The sequence below is a fragment of the Cydia pomonella genome, chromosome 8 (assembly GCF_033807575.1).
Source record: "Cydia pomonella isolate Wapato2018A chromosome 8, ilCydPomo1, whole genome shotgun sequence".
NCBI classification, from domain to species: Eukaryota; Metazoa; Arthropoda; class Insecta; order Lepidoptera; family Tortricidae; genus Cydia; species Cydia pomonella.
In genome coordinates, this window is record NC_084710.1 from 9,764,580 (window position 1) to 9,782,221 (window position 17,642).

The 17,642-nt window shown below is 37.0% G+C and overlaps 1 long non-coding RNA gene across 1 annotated transcript in view; it reads left to right on the forward strand.

The window, feature by feature from the left end:
* The first annotated feature begins 702 nt into the window (after positions 1-702).
* The window catches only part of LOC133520522 (uncharacterized), a 101,305-nt gene continuing 84,365 nt past the window's right edge, over positions 703-17,642 (forward strand). The window contains exons 1-2 of the long non-coding RNA XR_009799768.1: positions 703-717; positions 1,533-1,611. This is a non-coding gene — a long non-coding RNA (uncharacterized LOC133520522). The remainder of the gene's footprint in view (positions 718-1,532; positions 1,612-17,642) is intronic.

Here is a 17,642-nt window from a genome sequence, read left to right on the forward strand (position 1 = left end):
CATGAATGTTATTTTGTCTCACTCGGTGAGCAAAATGCGATTTTGCTCACTGTTTTTAAGCAGCAAATTACCCTTGTTCGAGCTGCTGACGTGAAAATTAAAATGTATGAGACTGCGATCACTTATTTAAATCTATGTATGTGTATGCATGTAAATTATGAATATCAACCCAAAATATGTGTATACAACCGACGGCCCGATTCGAACAATGCTCGTGACGTTTTGGGCTGAAAAAATTTACTTTTGACACTGTCAGATCATTATCATATCGGTGGGATATCTTATAAGAATTGTTCGAATAGGGCCGTTGTCGCGTTTTACGAGTATAAAAATGTGTGATGAGTTACAAGTCTCGTAGACTTCAAAAATGTTACAGAATGCACAATCTATGAAAGTTGCTCTATAATGGCACTAGTGGAAGTGATATTAGCGCTTAAACGATCAATAGTGCACCAGGTGTTACATATAAAGTGGGCTGAACGAAATAATGTACGCTGGAAATTTTTAGCTCGGGGCTTTTTCGTTTATTAAAACGTACGGTCGGCCGCTTAATTGTTCTCAATACTGGGACTCATGTATTTTTATATTTATAAACTCCGTTTTAAGTGTCAAATTTGTTTAAAATGTCTGTGCTAAAAGGTCAAAAATATCTGAATATACCTTGACAAATCGACAAAAGAGTCGTGTACATATATAGGTACCTATGTAGTTTCACAGGTAAGCACTTTGTTCGATATTATTAGCCGCCTGTATAGTCGCGTAATACTCATTAAAAGCCAATGAATTGTCTTTGAAGTTGACAACACTTAAAGCCCAATTTCATTCGCTAACTAGCTTATAACAGGCTATTTGTAATACTTGCCTTTGAACTATACGGTGCAAATTGCCGATAACCGAATTAATTTGGTCCATGAATGGGCTGAAATAGAGCACCATGCATAAAACAATGCTTAAAAGCCTGTTGATGACGCCAGTTATAATTAAAGCTAGTCAAAATTAGTAATAGAATTAGCTCGACGCTTGCCGGTCGGGCTAAAACGGTATTTGGGCTTCATTCGCCAGAAATAAGACAATTAATTATAAATTCATTAATTGTTGACAAGTTTGATCTTAGTTTAAAGAAGCAATCAAACTCTGGCAGTACCTACCTAGGTACTATAGGTTCACCCGTAACAATGGAAAGGATTCAGCAGTTTCTGAAAAGAAAACAAAAACCTAAACTAGAATATAGTAATCGTACGGTAGCAGCTGTCGCAGGACAGACACTGCACTCCGCCCACTATGGACACTTCATTCCAATTTTTACGCCATTGATTCGACCAAAACTTGGAAGTCAAACCCGAAGTGTGTTTTATTAAAACATGTGCAACGTTGGAACATCCTTCGATGCTCTACTTTTTAACTCAGCCCTTTTAATAAACCACCCCTGTTGGCAAGATGTCGTTGCGCTTAGCATAATTAGGTACACTCATTATGTCGCAATCCTCTTAAGTCTCTTGAAAACGTAGAATTGTACCTAATGAGATTTCCAGACGGTGAGCTGAATTGTGAAATACGCCAATAGTCAAACGAGCCGGAATGCCGGAGCCTTGCTTAATAACCCCCGAGCAGGTAAGTGTTAAGCCTTATTTACCTCTTCGCTGCGAACGTTATTCGAATTTCCATTACTCGCATTATTCCTAGGTGCTCGAATTTTCATTTTATGCGGCACCAGTTTTCAATTAAATGCGCAAAAGGTGATTTTATTACTTTTAAGTCCTTCGAATCAAGCACTCGAGATAAGTTTAATGGATGTCTTTAAGATGAAAACTAATCGCTATTTATAAATGTAAGCGTATTAGATGTAAGAGGACACTAAGTATTTAATTGTACCTAGTTGAAGAGTTCTAGAATTCTCTGAATCCTAACAGAAGACTATTAAAACAGAAGTACTGCAGAACTTAAATAAGATGTAATATAAGTAACTAACAACGGAGCGCAAAGCTACCTAAGTCCTGTTAACAGTAAAATCGTAAAATGTTTGGTCATATATAAGTAAAGATATTGTAAAACGGAACGAACAAGAGGCAAGAATCGTAAAATTTTGCATGTTCGTGAATCGCGCGACCACTCAAGTAGAAAATTTCACTCGAACACACGAGTACGCAACGTTTACGACTTTTTCATGACGCTGTACTAGACTGGCTTGCACAGACAACCATAAAATTTTCCTTTCTCACTGCTTTGTCTTTCTTAAATCTCTTTACATCTCGGTAGATGCGGATAGGATACGTATAAAGCTACGTCATGTGTCGCGCTACGTTAAAATGTTTGTACTCGTAACAAATTCCCTTTTATATTTGAAGACGCGTTAAAAACTACCCTCGTTCGGACCGCTCCGTAAAAAGGATATAAATGTAGATCTGGACGTCTGGTGATACGGAGTTTGCAAGCAGACATTTAGCAGTCCATTACCGTCAAGAGACGAAAAGAAAAATGAAACTCGATCGTCTTTCTCGAAATGAAGCGGGAGCGGGGCCCACGTCGGGGCGGGGCCGGGCGATAAATCTCAGCGGGACATCGACAGCGAACGCCGCGCTGCGCTTGCCAACGCACAACACCACATTAGGGGCTCTAGACTAATGTCCTCTGATATTACATCCCACTATCTGCATCTAAAATGTAATTTGTAAACTGTTTCACTGTTTACTTATACGTGGAAACGGTTAAAGTCAAGCTATTCAATATTTGTCTGTAACTGAAACTGGTGTGTAAAAGGATCGAGCTATTTCCATTTGCGTAATTGTAACATGAGATTATTAGGAGACCCTAACCATAGTTTCATTAAAACCAACGAATCGCTCAAGACTTCACTTTTCGAATCACTCGCTTCGCTCGTAGTCCAATATTGAACTGTTCGGGTATCAATATTAGCACAAAGAGTAAAAAACAACTTTGCCCCCTTGTAAAACAAATAACGATTGTAACCTAAATATCCACGGAAACGCTCGCGCGATGTAATAACCGATCAATTCAGATAATATTATGTACTTATTACGGAGCTGCAACCGAGCGCGGGCATTCGCTATGTAGCAGTATGCCGCAGCTTCGCCGCGCCGGGTTAAGATTATGACTAAACGGACGTTGCTGCGTGGTTATAATTTAACGGCCCGATTCGAACCTACCTCAAATATTAGTGACGTTTTTATTGAAGAAACGTCACTTTTGATACTGACGTATCCGACACATATCGTATCTAGACCTAATATTTGACGTATCTTAAAGTTCGAATCGGGCCGCCATTCAGCGCTAATCGTCGACAGGTTGTCCTTTTGCCTCTACGAAGCATTTCCGCTACATACCGGTAAATTCATGATATCGGCTACGACGTAGCTCTTCAATCGTAGCTCAGTGGTAAATGTGTTAAGTATTGCACCGTAGCAAGCAGTCAAAAGAAATGAAGCGTCGAGACGTGTCAGGGGGCATATCCAAGATCACAGTCGTTGATAGAAAACGCCAATCGAAACAAATAAAGTATTGTTGCAAATTGTTTTTTTTTCATCTATTTTTTTGAGAATAACTACCTACAGTTTGCAATATTCGCTTAGAACCTTTGCATACAAACTTCTATGCAGGGAGTACCTTTTCTCTGCAGCTGACTGTACATGTACCTACAGTTGTTTTCTCTGACTTCACTCGTTCGGCGGACATCACGAGCATGTGAGTCATCGTTAGGAAACTACGTCGTTACGCGGCGGAACTTCCCTCCCGACTTCTTACGGCTTATTATTTTTTTATCAAAAAATGCAGGGGTGTCACATCGAGTGCGAAATTGCCTATCATACAAAATAGAATCTAGGGGTGCCTTCGATAAGTAATCTAACTGTAAGTTAAACTTTAGGGAGGGTCAAGAAAGTACGTTTGGAAGCAGTTGGGTGCACGTAACGATGTGTGCGGGCTGATATTCCCGGGAAAAAATTAGATTGGTGTTAAAAAGGGGCATTTTCTTTACATCAACCAAAATCTGGTGTAGATACAGTCAGTATCAAGATTAAACAAAGCGTCAAAAGTATCTACATCTGTAACAAGTTAACAAAAAGTGATGTATTTATATGTAGGACAATTAAGAGGAATTCCTAGATGCAATTTTTCCATAAAAACGCTCTCGACTGTTTCCTCCCTGGATTTTTAACCTAGAGCAATATTTTTTTTCAAATAAGATCCATATCATTCATATCTGTGCCGCAATGTTTTGCTTTTTTGGATTATTCTATTTTGAAGAAACTTACGCAAAAACGGCTCAATTGGATTGGTTGCAAAAAAAGGCACAGTATAATATCAAAACAGCCGCATATATTATTTCTACCTCTTTCAGTTTCAAAAATTTCATAATGATTGGTTGCGTTTTGGAGGAGGAAACAGTCGAGAGCGAAACCTCGATTTTTGTTTTTTTTTTGCGTGGGAATTTTAGTCCGAGCTGCAGTTGCACGCCCACCGCAGCGCGACAGAAACATAGCTTTAAAAATTCGATATATAAAAAGTTGATCAGCTAGGAATTGCTCTTAAGATTGTAAAACATAGACTTTTGAACGTGAATTTTAAAGATTTATCTGTATTTGGAAAAGTTATCCGGGTTGTCAGATACTTTTGGTGCGTGGTTACATGAGCTACTTTTGACGACCAGTTTGGCCCAGTGGGTAGTGACCCTGCCTACGAAGCCGATGGTCCCGGGTTCAAATCCTGGTAAGGGCATTTATTCGTGTGATGAGCATGGATATTTGTTCCTGAGTCATGGGTGTTTTCTATGTATTTAAGTATTTATATATTATATATATCGTTGTCTAAGTACCCTCAACACAAGCCTTATTGAGCTTACTGTGGGACTTAGTCAATTTGTGTACTAATGTCCTATAATATTTATCTTTATCTTATCTTATCTTAGCTACTATTGATGCTGACTGTACCTACGTAACTTATTTGCGCGTTCACTTAGGTACGCCTGCAGTATACTTTTGACCGTGTAGGTGAGACAAATGAAAACAAATATAACAAATATTACCTACTTAATATGTAGTTATATAATTTTTTTAACGTACCTATACAAAAGCTGGCATGAGGGGGCAAAAATCTTTATCTTCGGGATGTAACATACATAGAAATAACAGGGGTATATACCTACTATATTTCATTTGTCTATTCTCCATTGACGGCAGGGCAAACCATAACTGACAAGGGGCTGTCAGATTTAAAGACGCTCCAATGCTTCAGCTATTTACGAAATATTTTCCCAGCAGCGCATAACTAGCTGCACAATATTTTAAAATGTGATATAGCATTGATGGCATGCTCCGTCATATATCATCATAAATCAGGGCGCTCGGCTGCGGACGCTCTACATATTTGCTTGCGCGGCGTCCGCAATTTGGGCTCAGCTTGCGGCCGGATGCGCCCGCTGCCCGCGTGTGCTCGTGGCTAGCACGAGCGGCCTGGCCAGTTCTTGACCACTCCAACGTGACCTTGAGGATTATTTTGATTGTAATAACATGGTAATAACAGGTTATGAATTTGATCTTCAATCAGAAACGTCACTTTTGACACTACTGACAGATCATAACCATACCAAATTCAGCGGCGGTACCATGGTCGCATTTTTATCACTTGTCATGTCATGCGTCACTTTGTCACTTACATACTTGTTAGAACGTGACATGGTGACAGGTGATAAAAAACCGACCATCTTAGCCCTACAGATCAAATTACAATTAGAATATGTCTCCCTGACTTCTAAGTAATGTGGTAATCAACAATTGAAATAAAATAAGACACATTTATAATCAAAATAATTGTAAATTATAGTAAGTGTAAGTAATAGTAGTTTATGTGACTGCACTGACATAATAAAAGGCATTAAAATACACGAGTGTGGGTTTAAGAAACGAACGAAGTGAGCACGAGTGTTTTAATGCCTAATTATGTACCTACAGTTACATAAACTATAAACTTTCTATGATATATTCACTAACCCAAATTACAGCCAACGTTGGGGCATCTCTTGGCGAAACTCGCGGATATGTGGTGGCGTCACCGAAATATTTTTATCGCTCATTTTACACGAAACTTTTGTTATAGTTACTTTAGAAACAACAAAACATATTAATTTTATACTTAAAACTAATTAAAATATATATTGTTATGTATATTGTTATTGTCAATAAATATGTTTTTAGTCATTATTAAAAAAAAAAATTAAAAGATAAACTGTACGTCAAATGACGGTAAATGAAAACTTTTTCACGCTTGTCACGCATTCGTAGTTCTTTTTTAAATTCTGGGACAAACTAGTCGGGGGCCTATTTCCGTATCATTCGATACAAACGAACATGCGAGATATGTTAAAATTGTATGAAATTGACATTTCATTTCGAACAAAAAGGCATCTGGACTAATATTAGAATAGAGGTCAAATCGAATTGCTTTTTTTTCAGATATGTTCCTGAAGTCATAACCAAATAGATTTTGATGTAGTTATGAAGCATTTACAACATCATAATAGATAAGAAATTTGTTGTAAAAAACAGTTTATCGTAATGTTCGCCATTATTTACGGATTTTGAAGGCATCATAGAGGGTTTATGATATGTGTGTAGATAAATTAAATTAATTCAGCTGTTTCGGCGACCGCATTAAAGGTGCACCAACACAGCAGCACCAAGCAGCATAAAGGTGTTTGCAGCAGTAATTCCGGTGTAGTCTGAATCCGAACGTTACCTTAAGTTAACGAAGGAATGTAATGACAATGTCGCAATGAAAAGGAATCTATTAATTTATAATCAATTTCTTAAAATAAAATTAGCTACTATACCTAAATTCTATTTTGTAGTTCATGCGGTACAGACTTTGTCTTTCAATGATCTCTAATCTTATAGTTATTTTTTAAACAATGATATGAATAAGTACTTGAAAAAGAAAACAATATATTTATTGCCACTCGTACGTGGCATCGGGCTAAATATATAGTTGAGGATATTGAGAGATATGTAAATACGCGATTAAAAAATATAGGTATAATCGATTTGTCAAATCTAACCTTTCATTACATGACAATACAAGTCAAGGCACGCGTATTCGTGACTAACACGATGTATATCTACCTATACCGACCTACCTACCTACCTATACCTATACCTATGGCGTTATCTATAAACGTCTGTCAACTCTAAACAGCCTTGATAATGATAATCATTTGTCCCTGTCATGAAACAATGCAACAATTTAACAATGGCTTGCTCAGTTTTATGAATAAGGTGGTCATACTGCTTCGCCAGTCTTCTCCCTGGCTCTGTAAGTTGTGTGAGCTCCTGCCCGCTCAGATATGTTAATGGACACTACATCGGATTACTTAGGCCGGTGCGAGGAACTATCCCCTGTATTGTACCTACTGTTCATTTTATTTTAAATGCCGGTACATTTAAACGAATTTATTGCATTGTTCCGTATCTATCATACCTTCATCTTAATATACAATACGTAATAAATTAATTATTTTATAGTGAGTAAATTCAGTACGGGCGAATATTTAAACGGTGGTTAGTATAGGACCTAAGAAGTATATTGAGATAAATTGGACTTAGAAATACAATGAAAATATTAATCACACAAAATAATTCAGCCCACAATGTAAAGCAACATACAAGTTACAAGATGCGAGATTTTTAAAGTAACCGTCATACTTATTGTTAGAAGTTACTATTGCCGTGTCATATAAAGTTGGCAGTACCAACACTGCTAAGCGGTAAAAAAATAAAAAAATACGGGGTTTTAATTAACTTAAACTTTAAAAAAACTTCCCGATTAACGATTACACTAATTAATTCTATAAGTGGTTTAATTTATCGCCCGTATTGGATTTACACAGTTATTTTTATGGGGCTATTCAAAACTATGACAGCCATTATCTTAAGCCTGTCAGCCTGAATATTATTTTCGTCGCAATGCATAGTTAAAACATAAAACGTTTCGCGCCAATGAATGTTGAATACGTTGCATCGGAATTTTGTGATGGTGTAAGAAATTCGGCAACGGAGCATATTTATTATATTGTTTAATAGTTCAAGCGAAGACATACCAAATTGCTCCTAGACGATTCCATATAGCTCAGAATAACGAACCCACAAAGCAATTTTCTGTAGTTTCCATATTGTTAGTCTTTCAATTTAGATAAGTGTAGAAAGTATAGACAAATATTTAATACCTACAGGAATAAGTATGAAACAGGCACCGCCCCCCTGCCGTAGTAAATCACACATTAAAATAAGCGTAAAACTTAACACCCCTCATGCGTTAACAAGATCGGATTTACAGGCGAACCTCGTGCTTGAGGTTCATTCAAATACGTAAAACATGATACTTTTCAATTTGTTTGCATCATCATGGCTCTAATAAAGCTAAAGTACAATTTTACTAGTTATTGAAACCTGAATCGAAGTACCTCTCATATCCATTGGCTAAACTTGAAACTCATGCATATTTAAACTTTGTTAAATTTCGGCGAGTGCGGCATACTGACATTTGTTATCTGAATCGGCCCCCATAATGCAGCAGCATATTTGTCAGTTGCAACAGAAGTTAATCTACAATCTGGCTATAACCATATCATTAAATTCGTGAAGGTGCAAACTGAAGCTGAGTGCGCTATATTTTAAACGTAATGGCGGCCGTTTGCTACGAATTGTAATAAATTACTTACATTTATCTCGCGCTCGGTCGGGCTAATTGGCTGTGTGTGGACGCTGCAGGCTCTGTTTGAACTGCTACGATATTTACAACTGAATAAAGCTATTGGAATTGTATTGAAATACTGTAATACCCTCGATGCCATGTAAAAATAAGTAGGTTATTAACTAGTAGGTAAACATAATTATTATAGGCGGTCGATGTTACTTCGTGATGAGACAAATTTAATAACTACACGTGCGTTAAACGTTTTCAGTTTCTAAGTTTAATTACAAATTTTGATCAAATTACAACTTGCATTAATTTACATATTATCATCACTGCATTAATGTAAAAAGGAATTTCTACAAAAATCTGAAACTTCTATATTTTAATATCATATCATGATTTAAATTACGACCAAATAACAACAAACTTATTTTCTCCAAAATGTCCACGATTTGATAAATCTGGCAACAGATTCACAATCACATATATTCCTACACTTAGCACGAAAGCGGCTGCAAATGTGGAAATACTTGGAAGCCAAGCCGTAAGCATGAGTCAGCGCGTATTATTTTACTTTTTAGAGCACCAATGATTTTCCTCTTACATCGGCGATTTAGAGCTGGCAAGTTTTCGCCTGTTAAATATAAATCTAACTTATGGGTGTCGAAAAATCATTCCCGCGTCATAAATTGTAGCAGCAGGGGTGGGCAACAGTGAAAAATTGCACTTGCTGTGTAATCGTTGTGTCGAACCGAGGGTGCTAATGTTGCAAGTTAAATTTATCTCGTACAACATTTATTATATTTGAAACCCAGACGATCACTGCCGGCGCAGTCGCCAATCGCTTCATTTGACATTCTACATCGAGACGTAAAATCTAAGTCATTATAATTACAACGAAGTCAGTAGTCGGGTCTCGGTAAGCCCCAACACTGTTAAATATTAAGTTAAAACCGCATGTTGTGACCCAGTTTCCAATACAAATTAAAGTTTTGTTCCTGTCAACCCCTCGGACGTATTGCGTCGACTATTCAGAGAGAGTGACAGGTCGAACCCCAAGGAGGCCCCCTAAGTCGAGCGGGGGCGCCGCGGTTGCCCCTTGTGGTCTTACCCTCAGGCGAATTATAGGCCTACAGCCACTGAATACTAAGCGCGGGATAAAAATTCACCCCACAGGTAGCCGCTTCTAAGCCGACACATAACTTGGTCTCGCGAGCACACGACGGGAACGGGGAACAAATCCGATACAGGAACAAATCAATCCCTTGTACAGGATTTGAAGATCAGAGCAGGTAAATAAACAAACACGCTATGCGAGTTTGTTATTGTTTATCCTTCAATAACAATCTCCCTTCAATACGACGAGCATGGTTATATTTGGATGTTAGGTCAGTAAGCAGGTAGCTATGTGTATTCTTAAGAGGAAAGGGGACGACCGCTTCTCCATAGAAACGTCGTCACCGTTTTCCTCTCTGGATGTTAACATTATAAAAAATATTTAGATCCCTCGGCAATGTCACCAGCTATTTTGTAAGTAGATACTAAAATTTCACTGCTATGGTATGCAGGGTAGGTAACGATATTAGTACAACTGAAAATAAATGAAAATTGTAGACATGCGTTCGTGTTTTTTTTTCAATGGAGACAACTTTAACCTTTTAAGGTTTTGGTCGGAGTCTGCCCTTGTATTGTATATATAAGTTTGTGTGTTAATTTTTCATGACATATTTGCCCTTGATCATGACGTGTTAAAATTCAATATAATAACTACAATCTTGCGTTAGCCTGACTTATTAGTACTTTATGATACAAGTGCGAAAAGAAGAAAATTGCGAATTACCTTTTCGCACGTGTATTGTAAAACGTTTTACAGTACATATGGCCCTTTAAATTTTCGATATACGCATGTATAGTGCTAGTTATCGCATAAGGGCGGTAAAGTAGCACCATGTGTACTGTAAAAAAAATTAAAACGAAATTAAACGTCCATAATGTTTCTCTCGCTCATCAAAGGTTTTGGAAAAATTGGCTTCTTATTTATTAAATATAAACATTTATTTTATATGAAAAGCTTGGAAGGAAGCAACCTAATCTTATCTTTTCTGACTCTTCAGATCTACACCTTTTAACCGCATCTACCAGAAATAATGCTCACACTTCACTGATAGTCCATTTAACGAGGTGTAAACAAATGAGGATATTTATACGTTGTCGCCAAAATTAAGCAGCGCTGAACGTATGTAGCTGGTGGCGCCTATTTCCTGTCACGTAGCAAGGCGCAAACGAGCCAACGCGGTAAACGAGTCGCGTAACGAAACAAACAAAATAGTCCAGCGGAAGCCTGTCCTCGCCGTCATATCTCCACTGGCCTACTCGTTAACGAGCCAAATGAACTTGTGTAACAATAATGTTATGTTGAATTTCTGTTGTAAATAATAACACAGCATCAACTACGCAGTATTTCAATCAAGTGTATCCAAATATTTTTCTAGTAACGCATATAACATTGCAATTGTGTAGTTGAGTAAAATATAAGACAGCTATGGCTCAGAAGCACCTATTCAAACAGGCTGGAGGTACATTCAGATTTTACAAACATGATTTTGCATTAATAATAATATTTATATCGCACTAATCTGAGTGAGTTGACTTGACATCAGTATCAAACCAAATATTTCCAAAGTCTGAATACGCCTCCTAGCAATTCCGCGCCGCACTTCGCGCTGTGATGAATCTCTTTTGCTTTCATCGTGTAGGTACACACGTGTTTCCCACTGACACGATTTCTTTGTAAAACACCACTTTTGTGTAGTGTCAAGAGGTAAAGCGTGCGAAGGGAATTTTAATAACACAAGTGTCTGTGTAGTCCGTGTCTCAAAGGAAAAGTTGTCACGTCACTAAATCTAATTAACTCTTTTGAAGTAGGTAAGTATAAAGACTGACATATCCAACTTTCGTCATCACAGATGTTTATTGTACGCGTAAGATTTAGTAAACAGCATGTCCTATCCGCTGAAACAGAAATAAGTCAATCCGATTCTTATTTCTACTTTTATTCTTTTCGATCGTCGCAAATACGTTACTCAACGAACGCTTCGAAAATCCGGGACACGAGTTTCAAACATGGGAAAGTTAATCCTATATACGGGCCGCGTATAGCTTCTGAAGATGTAATAAAAGGAGTAATGTTATGTACCCTTAGTTAAACATTAGGTTTCAATAATGTGGAATCCTAGGAATTGTAAACTCGGTCCATTAAAATATAGGTACAGGTTGGAATTTAAAATATTTGCAAATATGTATTTGTAACTCAAAATCAACAATAAGGATTCGTCCTTTTACCGGTGTTTGCACAGACCGGTAGAAAGACGGGAAAACAAACCGCTAAGTATATTAATTGAGCGCTTACGGAAAATTATGCTCCCCGAGGTGTACTTTAATATTTTCCAGCATTTTCTGACAAAAATAAATATTACTGGTACCAATTTATTCTTTCATAGTTACAAGCGACTGTCTTAAAGGGGCGGAAGGCTGATTTAAATTCACCTACCTCTGTAATTAATTCTACAGCTGTAAAAAAGATAGGCTTACTTTAATTAAAACCGTATCGCGAAAACATTTTTCAGACAATTCCATAATAAATAGGACAGTAATTTAATTCAAATCTCGTCTCCCTAATTGGGGTGTTTGTCAAGAGAATTTATTTAACGGGACTGTTGGATAGCATTAGCTGTACAGTTTGTTCCCTAAAGAGCGTTGAGTAATGAGTTCTGGTTTCAGAGGCGCGGAGCCCGTGAGCATTCTCGATGCACTTGTGCAAAACTAATTGGCTCGGGCAACTTCAACTGAATAAAAATCCATTTGGTGCGGCGCGCCGCCGCTACGCTTCACTTCGCGAGCTCTAGTGCTGTTCCTTTGCCATTACGTTTTTGTAATGTCGTTTTGTTAGTTTTGCCGTCACCAAATGGAAATGATGCGTTTTTTTAGTGTCCGCACAGTTTCTCGTTCCACTGGACAGCTCCAAAGTTACCACGCAGTTTCGCTTTATATAGGAAAATTCAATTAAACGCGACTCAGAACGAATGAATTAGACTCCGTTGCTCAGCCTTTTGGAAATGCAAAAGTTAAATCTATTTGTATTCAACTTAGCACGCAAAATTGTTACAAAATTTTGATAATGCCGAGTTTACCCTCGCCCTTACAGTGAGGTTTAATTAAATTGCAGCATGGACACCTTTTCTAAAATTTCAGAAAGGAATTTTAAGCAAGGAAAATAGACATTAAAAATATGAGTCGGTATCTCTCAATATTTGAGGCCACGCTTAAGGCACTTCTAGGTATACTGCTCAGTACAAATGTGAAATGCAATGCAATTCGCTTCGTGAACGTGACAAGGCCTCTAATTATTATGTAATGAGCGCGTCCGTGAACAAATTTAGCCTTAAACTTTTGCATAAAACTCCGGCGATATATAAAGTTAGGGCTTCAAACAAATCGTATGCGTTAAACTGGCAGAAGAGATTCGTATAGGTAAGTACTATTTATATATCATGTTATATGTCATATTCTGTTTTGAAATCGCTTTTTACGTACCAACTTTTATAGATAATATAACGAAGTTTTTCATACGTGCCGGTTGGTCATAATAGTTTTTTTATGGAGGTAACTATTATTATGTATTCGTTTTCTATGCAAAAAAATTGTACCAGTGCGATATTATTCAAATATTTTTAGTTACAATATAGGTACAATAACTTTTCACAGTTGGTCCTTCGAGCCGTATGTTTCTCCATTTCAAAGGTACGGAAGTTAGTATAGGGTAGAAGTGCGAGTCTCTGAATATGGGACATAGTTCAATAGTAGGACGGGGCCGCTTTGACATGATATGAAAGGGCACAATAGTGCCCGGTGGAGCGGTGCTGATTGACCCACTAACCAAACCCATTAACGCGTCATCGCTTCGACAATAAATATTGAAATTGCTTTTCGAAGTGTCAACCTTTTCCATACGGTGATTGTGAACTTTTTATATGAGGTTCAATCTCGCTATTCAAATCAATTATAGATTTATCGTTCAGTACAATTCAAATCTATTATAGTAACAAAAAATGTATTGTAGTCAGACACACTTGTTTGAGCGCTTGAAATTGTTGAGTGCTATTTTTATTATGGATTAAGTTTTAAAAATAGAAAACACCTTAATTACAAACCGTGTTAATTATAAACATCTGTTAACATGTTTAGGCATGCATTTACAGTGCATGCTACACCTAAGGCCCAAACGTTACTTAAAAGTTGGTTCACATAAAGCCGTTGACACATTTGCCGTTATTAACTGCATATAATCGAAAGCGAAAAGTCTATTAACAGCGATCTATAACTTTCATAACAATCGAAAAGATTCCATCGAAGTTAGCAAACTTTGAAGGATTACTACAATTCTATTGGAAGCTTACCAAAACAGTTGGCCACTTATAAATCATAGTGTTTTCCGATATGTGAGATAAAGTGCAGTGCGCTCGTCCCCGGATTAACTGTTGTCGTATTTACGGTGATCGATCGCAGCACTAGTATAGTCTCGGCACGTACGGCGCTCCAAGACCTCTAGTGCTGCACTACACTTTTATTGTGCCGGTTTTGGCGGTTTTTGGTTCGCGTAAGCCCGGCGAAGGCGTAGGAGTCATTGTGATCGTTGGGCGATCAGCCGTAGTGCGCAACGTAAGTATTATGTAGGCATAGCGACGGTAGATGTACCCAGGTAAATACTAGGCACAAGCTCGTCAAATACTGGTAATGAGATTTTTTATCCTTTACTACTTAGCTCTACTTTAGAGCTTGAAGAATGCTTTCGATGGATATTATGTTGGATATATGTATCGTGGCAGAATTGATCATTTTATGATGTAGCAATCATATCACGTCGCCAGTGTCATGGGGTCCATGCCGCAGGCCGATTTACTGGACGGGGTGTTCTTTTTGTAATTGGGTTTATTATTATTTTAAAGGTAAGTATATATTAATTTTTCCTTCTGAAGAATATACTTAATTTTATTTTTAGGTTTAACTCTATATATAGGGTACTCTTTCATGTTACAATAGTATCATTTAATTTAGTTAATTTATTTCATTTGATTGTAATTATATTTTATCGGTTGAAAAATTCAAACCTAACCTTGGTTTATCAAGAAGTGATCAATTCTAAAATGGCATTCATGAGATCATAAAAATGTATGATCTAGCCAGACATCTTGACAGATGGATGGACATATTGGACATAGGTAGCTAGTGGATTTGTTAGATGGACATTTTTTGTATTGTATGACATTACTTACATAACTTGGAAAATTAAGGAACTTGTTATTACGATATGTGTTAATTGATTTTATTAAGAACTTCACGAACTACCTACTGTGCTGTAAGTTTTCTATTGATATATTAGAATTACAAAATCACAAAAAAAAAGTTTATACCTAAATCAATGGCTTAAACGTTCTCTCGCCGCTACGAGCTCTAAACTATAAGTAATTAAGCTTATATTACGGGAAGATAAGATAAAGATAAGTTGAGATCAGTAGTTTTAAGAACAAACGGAGCAAAGTTATCTTTTATATGCGACGGCGACCCGCGCCTCATAGGTCAATTCGAGTTTTAGTTATTCGATCTGTTTCCGATATGATACTGATCTGTCAGTGTTAAAAGTGACGTTTTTGGTAGAGGAAATGTCCCACTGGGCTGAAGCCATAATTTTAAAATTATGAATGAATGAACTAATACTCATGCCAGTAAGTTTATGATGAAGATGTTAATATCAAACTCTAACCCCTTTCAAACTCTTTTTCCTGTGTGTGTACTCAATCTGGCCCCATTTAAACAATATATAATATATATATATATATATATATATATATATATATATATATATATATATATATATATATATTTATATATATATATATTGGCAGTAAGCTCATTTCTGTCTATTGGTTTAAGTAATTGAAATTGAAATCATTTATACACATAGCAGGTACCTTAAATATAAGGCTGTTCATGTGACGCCCTGTTAGGGCACAGCAACATATTTCCACATAAGGCTATGGACAGATGTAGCCCCCCCGTTTCTTTTCCCACAACCTTGACGCTGGCAAAATTGTCCTAATGAACAGATGCATGATAAGAACAAAAAAAAGAACTGAACTGAACTAAAACTCGAATTGTTCTGTCATTTAATGAATTCTGAGTACCTAGTAGGTACCTACCCAAGGTCGTTATCGGCGTCGGTCATCTCATAGATCGCCAACCGAGCACTTGCATCAGTCACTCTGTGATCTCCGGTATTACAGCCACGTGTAGGTAATAATATCTTACTAAAGTAAGCGCTCAAAAATTTCTTATCTTGAACTTTAAAAAAAGTTTGGAGAACGGAGTTTTCCTTGCATTTCCAGGAAAAAATGTATGACAACGACTAAGGTAAGTAAAGTAAAAGCAATATTTCATTACTACAAATTCACACGAGAAATACCCGTTTACAATTAGTGTCAAAGTTCATCATTGACGTGTGAAATTTGCATTACGGATGTCGAGATCAAACAATCGTCCACCGCAGACATCCCTCAATACCTGCCGGCCTGGCCAAGGTGACAATCGCTATCGCTTCGACAACGAAATGCTTCAATCTTCCATAATAGTGCGACAGTGACAGTTGCGTTTCGATCGCTACGGAGCGTAGGCGATTTGCACGTTGGCTACGCGGCCTGGATGTTTATAGTACTGAAAAAAATCAGATGTCTATTGGCATTCACATCTGGCGGGTCTCTATTTTTTCCCATAAAGTTTTAAGTCATAATGTATTGTTTGTCCGCGTTTTCGTTAGCTATAATTTGGTTTTTCTCAGAAACGCGTAGCTTTTCAGGATTGCCATAAATTAAATTAAATTAAATTTAAATTAAACAAACCTAACCTATCTATAGGATAACCTACGGAAATTCCTGAAAAGTTAACGGATTCAGAGTTATGACTATTGATAATAGCGTGCGGAAAGTTGGATATCGCGAACTAGTGTTCGTCGAAGTCGTAATCAACATAAAAACCTACTGTTAACTTACTACGGCTCGTGGCACGATATCTCGGTACTCATGAAGTAATGACATACTTGCCGCTCTAGCATCGAAATGTACTATATTAACGTTATAACAGCTAACGCGGATTTACATCATCTTTAGGAATTATCCCGTGACATAAATCGTGTTGTAGATTTCTGTTACTAAGCCAATTGAACGCGTATACAACATTATTGATTTCTACATTAGATATATCTAGATTTGATTTGTGTTAACCAAGCAACACTGGGTTCAACTTCTCTCTCGATTAAAAGCTGTGGACATCGCAAAGCAAACAAAATCGTAGTGACAAACTAGTACCCTCTCAAGTTTTATGAGTTTTATGGCTCAGTAGAAATAAAAGTAAAATAGGTACCTACTTGCTGTGCGCAAGAAAATTTACGTAATTTCGGATTTTACAAAATTTTTGAGAGAAAAATGAAAGTTAGAAACACATAAAGCTACTTTTTTATTACTCAAGACAGTTTTCCTTTTACGCTGAGAAAGACAAAGCATAGTAGGTATAGGTATAGTACGAGTTGAATATTTTGAAACTCGAGTCTAAAATTGTTCTACTTTTCATCATCATCATCCATCATATCAGCCTTTTATCGCCCACTGCTGAGCATAGGCCTCTCTTCTAGTTTCTTCTTTCTACTTTTCTACTTTTAGTGGGATTTTAATCTGGATGGTATTGCTTTGAATATATATTTTTATATTTGTAACATAAATGACAGATGCAACTTCACCAAAATTGCATTTTCGAATGATTTGTTGTAATGTTTCCGTTGTAATTTGGTGTATCGATATTGTTTCCCGTTTGATTCAATGAGGCAAAAGCAACCT